This window comes from Capsicum annuum, chromosome 3 (assembly GCF_002878395.1).
Source record: "Capsicum annuum cultivar UCD-10X-F1 chromosome 3, UCD10Xv1.1, whole genome shotgun sequence".
In the NCBI taxonomy this organism is placed as follows: Eukaryota; Viridiplantae; Streptophyta; class Magnoliopsida; order Solanales; family Solanaceae; genus Capsicum; species Capsicum annuum.
Genome location: NC_061113.1, coordinates 259024221 through 259034757, shown reverse-complemented (window position 1 = coordinate 259034757; position 10537 = coordinate 259024221). Strand labels below are relative to the sequence as shown.

The window sequence follows — 10537 nt, the reverse complement described above, 5'->3', positions numbered from 1 at the left end:
TCTGTAGAAAGATCTCAGGTGCGAACCCACCGGTCGATCTATCTATCTATATATAGATATATGATCTAGCATGCTCATTTGTGAAATAAAAAATAAAATTCCATTTCTCTCCTCTCTCTGCCACACTCCATGTATGAATAAAGTGCGAAAGGGGGAGTAGTAATAAGCCATATAGAATCAATGGATTCATGATAATGTAAAATCCCTTGATGACATATTTTATCACAAATAATATTTTTTGGCTGATAGAGGGATCAAATGGTATATAGTTCATTTGTTGGCAGCTTGGAGGATTAAAGGCATGACTCTTGCTTTCCAATTGGCTATTTTTGCATTAATTGCTACTTCATTAATCTTATTGATTAGCGTACTTTGCTTCTCCTGATGACTGGTCAAGTAACAAAAATGTTGTATTTTCTGGTACATCCTTATGGATTGGATTAGTCTTTCTGATGGGTATCCTTAATTCTCTCATCTCTTGAACCTATTCGTCGCAGACCCAAAATGCCCCCATAATTTTTCTCGGTTGTGAGACACATTAAATTTGAATCTAATCCCCCAAATAAAATGCAAATCAAATAAAGAAAACACAAAAATTAGAGGGGGGGGGGGTTAAAACTTCTAGAATAAAAAGAATACAATTTAAAAAATAATTGGAATCATTTCGAAGAGAATATGTGTCCCGGCACTGCACAAACAAGATCCGCTTATATATCATATATGTGGGTACATATTGTGTATCAAGAACAAAAAAATACGGAGATGGTCGAATGGTAAAATTTCTCTTTGCCAAGGAGAAGATACGGGTTCGATTCCCGCTATCCGCCCAAGATCCAAGATAAAGTAATTTTTTTAATATTTATTATTTAATTTCATAAATAGAATTAAATATATCCTTAGATTAAGGATTTGGTATAGTTGGCCGTGATAGTGTAGTGATTCTATCCCTCCCCTACATTTTCTTTTGCCTTCCACCCCCAAAAAGCGAAAGACGGGAATTAATTACTAGTTACCAGAGTCAACCCTAAAATAGTTTGGAAAAATAAGATGTTGCGGAGACAGGATTTGAACCCGTAACCTCAAGGTTATGAGCCTTGCGAGCTACCAAACTGGTCTACCCCGCGCCGAAGATAAGAACTAAAAACTAATAGATAAACAAGGACATAATGCGCCCCTCCACCCTATCTGGACAAATATAATAGCCCATTTATATAGAATAGTAAAGGGGCTTCTATGATCATCGACCATAGAAATAGAAATGAAGCATTAATCCCTACCAACTTGATCTTGTTTCTCCTAGAAACAAACATGCATGAACCATTTCACGAAGTATGTGTCCAGATAGTCCAAAATCTTGATAGTTAGCTCTCGGTCTTCCGGTCAAAAAACAACGTCGATGAAGGTGTGTAGGTGTACTATTCCGTGGTAAGGATTGTAACTTTCCATAAATTTCCCATTTGTCACTTAGTGATGGAACCTTGCTTATTTTTTTTTTTGAGGATCAACGAATCGAATGATATTTCTGTTCCAATTTTTGCCTCTTATTTTCCCTCTGAATCAAAGTTTTCTTTGCCATAATGGTTGAATTCCTATTAGTATCCATGATAAAAGTTGAATCCTAGATGTAGAAATATAAGAAGGTGGACCCCCTCTCCATTGAAAGAAATGAGATTATCGCGGATACACACATTAATTAACCAAATTTGCCCGACGTAGAGGCAATCAAGAAGACTGTATAAGTGAATATATAACCTACAAAAAAGTGAGCTAATCCAACCAATCTTGCTTGTACAAGGGAAAGGGCCACCAATGGTTTATCTCTCCAGCGAATCAAATTGGCCAAAGGTGTGAGTTCATGAGCCCATGCTAAAGTTTCAATCAATTCTTGCCAATATCCACGCCAAGAAATTAAGAACATAAATCCATTAGCCCAAACAAGATGTCCAAATAAGAACATCCATGCCCAAACCGATAAACTATTCATACCAAAAGGGTTATATCCATTGATAAGTTGTGAAGAGTTTAACCATAAATAATCCCTTAACCAGCCCATCAAATAAGTGGATGATTCATTAAACTGTGAAATGTTACCCTGCCATAATGTGATGTGCTTCCAATACCAATAAAAAGTAACCATCCAATAGTATTTACAATCCAAAAAACTGCCAAATAAAACACGTCCCATGCCGAAATATCACAAGTACCACCTCATCCTTGGCCATCGCACGGAAAACTATAACCAAAATCCTTTTTATCTGGCATTAACTTGGAACCACGTGCATCTAAAGCACCTTTTACTAAGATCAATGTAGTTGTATGTAAACCAAGATAAATAGCATGATGAACTAAAAAGTCTCCAGGACCTATTGTTAAGAATAATGAATTACTATTTTCATTAACAACATTTAACCAACCCGGCAACCAGATGCTTCAACCCGCATTGAATGTTGGGCCACTCGTTGACGATAAAAGTACATCAAACCCATATGAAGTTTTACCATGAGCGAATTGTATCCATTGAGAAAATATAGGTTCAATCAAGATTTGCTTCTCCGGACCAAAGGCAAGCATGACATCATTATGAACATAAAGTCCCAGGGTATGGAATCCCAGAAAGAGGCTGGCCCAACTTAAATGAGATATGATAGCTTCCCTGAGATGGAGGTTAACCATCATAACATCAGAATATACAATCAAATTTAGTTTATTAGTATTAGTATATCATGGAATATACAATCAAATTTAAAAATCAATATGCAAAATGCTCTAATCCTCTGAGATGTTTATTAGTTCAGGGGACTATATGTGGAGCAATTCGGCATAAATTGATACCGACACATCAGAATTTGGTAACCTCAACTCCATTAACAACTACTTATGAATCCTTTTTTGGTTTACACCCATTATCTCAAGTTTTGGATCGAACTAATCCTTTAACACAAATAGTTCATGGGAGAAAATTAAGTTATTTGGGCCCTGGAGGACCGACAGGTCACACTACTAGTTTTCGGATGCGAGATATCCATCCTAGTCACTATGGACGTATTTACTGAATTGACACATCTGAAGGAATCAATGTTGGAATTATTGGATCCTTAGCAATTCATGCGAGGATTGGTCATTAGGGATCTCTAGAAAGCCCTTTTTATGAAATTTCTAAGAGGTCAACCAGGGTACAAATGCTTTATTTATCACCAGGTAGAGATGAATACTATATGGTAGTGGCAAGAAATTCTTTAGCCTTAAAATCATGATATTCAGGAAGAACAGGTTGTTCCAGCTCGATACTATCAAGAATTCTTGACTATTGCATGGGAACGGGTTCATCTTTGAAGTATTTTTCCTTTTCAATATTTTTCTATTGGAGCTTCCCTCATTCCTTTTATCAAACATAATGATGCAAATCGAGTGTTAATGAGTTCTAATATACAACGACAAGCAATTTTTCTTTCTCGCTCCGAGAAATGCATTGTTGGAACTGGGTTGGAACGACAAGCAGCCCTAGATTAGGGGGCTCTTGCTATAGCCAAAAGCGAGGGAAGGGTCGTTTATACCAATACTGACATAATTCTTTTAGCTGGTAATGGAGATATTCTAAGCATTCCATTAGTTATATATCAACGTTCCAATAAAAATAATTGTATGCATCAAAAACCCCAGGTTCCTCGAGGTAAATACATTAAAAAGGGAAAAATTTTAGCGAATGGTACTGCTACGGTTGGTGGCGAACTTGCTTTGGGGTAAATGTATTAGCAGCTTATATGCCATGGGAGGGTTACAATTCTGAAGATGCAGTACTTATTAGTGAGCATTTGGTATATGAAGATATTTATACTTCTTTTCACATACGGAAATATGAAATTCAGACTCATGTGACAAGTCAATGCCCTAAAAAAGTAACTAATGAAATACCATATTCAAAAGCCCATTTACTCCGCAATTCAGACAAAAATGGAATTGTGATTCTGGGATATTTGGTAGAGATGGGTGATATTTTAGTAGGTATATTAACACCCTAGGTCATGAAAGAATCTTCATATGCCCCGAAAGATAGATTGTTACGAGCTATACTTGGTATTCAGGTATCTACTTCAAAAGAAACTTGTCTAAAATTACCTATAGGTGGCAGGGGTCGGGTTATTGATATGAGGTGGATCCAGAAAAGGGGTGGTTCTAGTTATAATCCCAAAACAATTCATGCATATATTTCACAGAAATGTGAAATCAAAGTAGGCGATAAAGTAGCCGGAAGACACAGAAATAAGGGTATTATTTCCAAAATTTTGCCTAGACAAGATATGCCTTATTTACAAGATGGAAGATCCATTGATATGGTCTTTAACCCATTAAGAGTACCTTCACAAATGAATGTAGGACAGATATTGGAATGTTCACTAGGGTTAGCAGGGAGTCTGCTAGACAGACATTATAGAATAGCACCTTTTGATGAGAGATATGAACAGGAAGCTTCGTGAAAACTAGTGTTTTCCAAATTATATGAAGCCAGTAAGCAAACATCAAATCCATGGGTATTTGAACCCGAATATGCAGGAAAAAGCAGAATATTTGATGGAAGGACAGGGAATCCTTTTGAACAACCCGTTATAATAGGAAATCCTTATATCTTGAAATTAATTCATCAAGTTGATGATAAAATTCATGGGCGTTCCAGTGGAAATTATGCGTTTGTTACACAATAACCCCTTAGAGGAAGAGCCAAATAGGGGGGACAGCGGGTAGGGGAAATAAATGTTTGGGCTCTAGAAGGGTTTGGGGTTGCTCATATTTTACAAGAGATGCTTACTTATAAATAGTATCATATTAGAACTCGCCAGGAAGAACTTGGTACTACAATCATTGGGGGAACAGTACCGAATCCAGAAGATGCTCCAAAATCTTTTCGATTGCTCATTCGAGAACTACGATCTTTAGCTCTGGAGCTGAATCATTTCCTTATATCTGAGAAGAACTTCCAGATTAATAGGAAGGAAGCTTAATTGAAATGAATAATAATTTTTATTCTATGATCGATCGATATAAACATCAATAGCTCCAAATTGGATCAGTTTCTCCTCAACAAATAAGTGTTTGGGCCACAAAATTCCTGCCTAATGGAGAGATAGTTGGAGAGGTAACAAAACCCTATACTTTTCATTAAAAAACTAATAAACCAAAAAAAGATGGATTATTTTGTGTAAGAATTTTTGGTCCTACAAAAAGCAGAATTTTTTCTTATGGAAATTATCAAGTAATCGGAGATGAAAAAGAAGACCCGAAATTTTGTGAACAATATGGAGTCAAATTTGTTGATTCTCGGATACGAAGGTATCAAATGGGCTATATCAAACTCACATGCCCAATAACCCATTTGTGGTATTTAAAATGCCTTCCTAGTTATATTCCGAATCGTTTAGATAAACCTCTTAAAGAATTAGAAGACCTAGTATACTGTGATGTGTGATTTTATCAAAATTTTGATTTTATAGACTTGGAAGGAAAAATTGTCATCCTAGTCAATCCAATTGGGATGCCCTGGACCTGGCATGTCACTTGGAAAGAGTAACATGAATCTCAGAATTGGGGTGTAGTCAATACCCCCAAATAAAAGGGGAATTGATCTATGGTCGATTTTGTAACAAATCAAATAAAGAGGAATTTTTATTTGTACCTCGTAAAAAAAGTTTTTAATTTTGTGGAATGTACCATTTCCTTTCTTTTCGTGGAAAGAAATTATGTTCAAGTAAGCAAATATGTCATAGTTCCAGGAGTCTATCTATCGTGTATAGACTTTAAGGGCGTGGTGACCTAACCATCGAGGTGAAGTCGGGACCTAAAAGATCAAATAGAACAATATATAGACAAGTAAATCCCTTATGGGTTCCAAGGTATTCCTTTAATTTAATTATTAAGAGTTAAGGGATTTATCATTCCAAGGGAAGTAGACTGCTCAAGAATTTTCTATTTTATTTGTTGGAATTGAATTTGAATAAAGAATTAATAGAAGACGGAATCACTGAAATCTTGTTTCGTCTTCAGTAGGAACTTGAGTAAGGAGTTAACACTTTATTTTGGGATTTTCTAGAGTTTTAAAATGAGAACTCCTTTCCTTATTTGGTGGACCTACTTGAGCCGGATGAAAGGAAACTTTCACATCCGATTTTGAAGGGGGGAGATCCTATAGAATCCTATCCCAATTTTTCTTTTGCTAGGCCCATAACTAAAAATCCGACTTTCTTATGATTACGAGGTTTTTTCGAATATGAAATCCAATCTTGGAAATACAGCATCCCACTTTTTTTTTTTACTACCCAGGGTTTTGATACATTTCACAATCGAGAAATCTCTACTGGTGCAGGTGCTATCTAAGAACAAATAGCCGATCTAGATTTACGAATTATTATAGAGAATTCATTGGTGGAATGGGAAGAATTGGGGGAAGAATGGCACACATGGAAGGAATGGGAAGATCGAAAGGTTGGAAGCAGAAAGGACTTTTTGGTTAAACGCGTGAAATTGGCTAAGCATTTTATTTGAACAAATATAGAGCTAGAATGGATGGTTTTGTGTCTATTACCAGTTCTCCCTCCTGATTTGTGACCAATCATTCAGATAGATGGGGGTAAAATAATGAGTTCAGATATTAATGAACTCTATAGAAGAGTTATCTATAGGAACAATACCCTTACCGATCTATTAACAACAAGTAGATCTACGCCAGGAGAATTAGTAATGTGTCAGGAGAAATTAGTACAAGAAGCCATGGATACACTTCTTGATAATGGAATCCAGGGACAACTAATGAGGGACGGTCATAATAAAGTTTACAAGTCGTTTTCTAATGTAATTGAAAGCAAAAAGGGAAGATTTTGTGAGACTCTTCTTGGCAAACAAGTTGATTATTCAGGATGTTCTATCATTGTCGTGGGTCCTTCACTTTCATTACATCGATGTGGATTGCCTCGTGAAATAGAAATAGAACTTTTTCAGACATTTGTAATTCGTGGTCTAATTAGACAACATCTTGCTTCGAACATAGGAGTTGCAAAAAGTAAAATTCGAGAAAAAAAGCCAATTGCATGGGAAATCCTTCAAGAAGTTATGTAGGGACATCCTGTATTGCTGAATAGAGCACCCACTCTGCATAGATTAGGCATACAGGCATTCCAGCCCGTTTTAGTGGAGGGGCACGCTATTTGTTTACATCCATTAGTTTGCAAGGGATTCAATTCCAATTTTGATGGAGATCAAATTGTTGTTCATGTACCTTTATCCATGGAGGCTCAAGTAGAGGCCCGTTTACTTATGTTTTCTTATTTGAATCTTTTGTCTCCGGCTATTGGGGATCCCATTTCCATACCAATGCAAGATATGCTTATTGGACTTTATGTATTAATGAGCAGAAATCATTAAGGTATTTTTGTAAATAGATATAATCCATGTAATCGCAGAAACTATCAAAATAAAAAAAAAGTGACAATAGTTACTATAAGTATACGAAAGAATCCTTTCTTTTTGAATTCCTATAATGCAATTGGGGCTTATCTATAGAAACGAATCAATTTAGATAGTCCTTTGTGGCTCTGGTGGCGACTAGATCAACGCGTTATTACTTTAAGAGAAACTCCCATCGAAGTTCACTATGAATCTTTAGGTACTTTTTATGAGATTTCTGGACACTATCTAATAGTAAGAAGTCTAAAAAAATAAATCCTTTTTATATACATTCGAACCACTGTTGGTCATATTGCTATTTATCGAGAAATCGAAGAAGCTATACAGGGGTTTTCTCGAGCCTATTCATATGGTAGCTAACGTAATTCTATGATACCTTGGGACTTCGAGGATCTCCAATTCAGCTAGGTACATAGTTTTGGAATTTATACGCGAATCAAGATTGATAAAAGGAAGTTTTACAATTATCGACTCAAATCCATTGTCGAATCCTACTCAGTGGAATATGGAGGTACTTATGGAAGAACGGGCCAATCTGGTCTTTCATAATAAAGCGATAGGTGGAACTTCCATGAAATGACTTATTATTAGATTAATAAAGCACTTTGGAATGGCATATACATCACATATCCTGGATCAAGTAAAAACTCTGGGGTTCCAACAAGCCATTGCTACATCCATTTCATTAGGAATTGATGACCTTTTAATAATACCTTCTAAGGGATGGCTCATTCAAGAGGCTGGACAACAAAGTTTGATTTTGGAAAAACACCATCATTATGGGAATGTACACATGGTAGAAAAATTATATCAATCCATTGAAATATGGTATGCTACAAGTGAATATTTGCGATAAGAAATGAATCCGAATTTTAGGATGACTGACCCTTTTAATTCAGTTCATATAATGTCTTTCTCTAGAGCTAGAGAAAATGCATCTCAGGTACATCAATTAGTAGGTATGAGAGGATTAATGTCGGATCCTCAAGGACAAATGATCGATTTACCTATTCAAAGCAATTTGTGTGAAGGACTCTCTTTAACATAATACATCATTTCTTACTACGGAGCTTGTAAAGGAGTTGTGGATACTGCTGTATGAACATCAGATATCACTCGCAAACTAGTTGAAGTAGTTCAACATATTGTACAAAATCTCTATTTGCCTTTGCCATTTTATGAGTCCCTTCCTTTTTGCATATGGCATCGCCACTCCCTTTGGCAGCATCCGTTGATTCAAAACTTAATTTGAAAGCCATATTTCGACCCGAACATTTTTGGGATGTCGCTAATAACCAACGAATGGAAAGTGTTTTTCCTTTTGTGGATCCTATTTCAATGGGAACTTGATGAGTCGATCTACCTACACGTCTTGCTTTTACTGTTATATCGGGAGTTACTCCACGTATTGCTTGGCATAAAATAGATAGTGGATTTATTTCCGTCTTTTGTTGAGTCTTTTTCACGGCTCGATAGATAATTCGATAAGCCAATTATTTCTTTCTATGTTTTTGAATACGGTTAACCAATATGTTAACTAATCAATTACGATAAATTGGATTGGATTTTGCTATTTTTTTCTACAGTACCTCGATATGACATGAGCGTGAAAGGGGTTCAAGAATCAATTTTCTTTTTATAAGGGCTAAAATCACTTATTTTGGCTTTTTTACCCCATATTGTAGGGTGGATCTCGAAAGATATGAAATATCTCCCTCCAAGCCATACATACGACTTTCATAGAATACGACTTTCTGCAGAATTCTATATGTATCTATGAGAACGAGTATGGAATTCTGTTTTCTCACTTTAAATTGAGTATCCGTTTCCCTCCCTTTCCTGCTAGGATTGGAAATCCTATATTTTACATATCCATACGATTGAGTCCTTGGGTTTCCAAAATAGTGTAAAAAAGGTGCTTCGAATCATTGCTATTTGACTCGAACCTGTTCAAAAAAGTCGAGGTATTTTGAATTGTTTTTTGACACAGACAAAGTCAGGGAAAACCTCTAAAGTTATTTCAATATTGAACCTTAGACATATAAGAGTTTCGAATCGAATCTCTTTAGAAAGAAGATCTTTTGTCTCATGGTAGCCTGCTCCAGTCCTCTTATGAAACTTTTGTTATTGGCTTAGCCATACACTTCACATTTTTCTAGTGATTGACATAGCATCATCAAATGATACAAGTCCTGGATAAGAATCTACAACGCACTAGAATGCCCTTGTTGATGATCCTTTACTCCGACATCATCTAGGGTTCCTCAAATAATGTGATATCTCACATTCGGTAAATCCTTAACCCTTCCCCCTCTTACTAAGACTAAAGAATATTCTTGTGAATTATGGCCAATACCGGGTATATAAGAAGTGATTTCAAATCCAGAGGTTAATCGTAATCTGGCAACTTTACGTAAGGCAGAGTTTGTTTTTTTTGGGGTGATAGTGGAAAAGTTGACAGATAAGTTACCCTTACTGCCACTCTACAGAACCGTACATGATATTTTCACCTCATACAGCTCCTCATTTAATTCTTTCGAATTCATTGGATCCTTTTCCGCGTTCGAGAATCCCCTCCTTCTTCCACTCCGCCCTGAAGAGTAACTAGGACCAATTTAGTCATGTTTTCATGTTCCAATTGAACACTTTCCATTTTTGATTATTCTCAAAGGATAATATTATTCTCTTTACCAAACATATGCGGTGATCTTATATATAAGAAGAACAAAAGATCTTTCTTCATCAATCCTTTTGCCAAGATAACCTTTGAGGTACCTCTAGATCCTTTTCAAGTTTGAATTTGTTCATTTGGAATCTGGGTTCTTCTACTCCATATTTATTTAATATGAATATCTTCCCTCTCTTTTTTTTATATCATTCCTTAAGTCCCACAGGTTTGATCTTGTAGAATTTGACCCATTTTCTCATTGAATGAAAGGTATGAAATAAATCAGATTGATAATAGTACCTTGTGAAATCTTTGATTTTCCCCTTCCTCAATCCCTATCCCATAGGTAAAGTGTTTGAATCAATAGATAACCTTTTCATCTGTATGAATCAATATTATTCCATTCCAAATCCTTCC

At 35.9% G+C, this 10537-nt stretch overlaps 2 pseudogenes; both read left to right on the top strand.

Moving 5' to 3' along the window:
• Nucleotides 1–2723: 2723 nt before the first annotated feature.
• Nucleotides 2724–4997, top strand: LOC124896904 (annotated as a pseudogene).
• A 26-nt stretch (nucleotides 4998–5023) lies between these two features.
• LOC124897213 lies at nucleotides 5024–7707 on the top strand (annotated as a pseudogene).
• Nucleotides 7708–10537: the final 2830 nt, after the last annotated feature.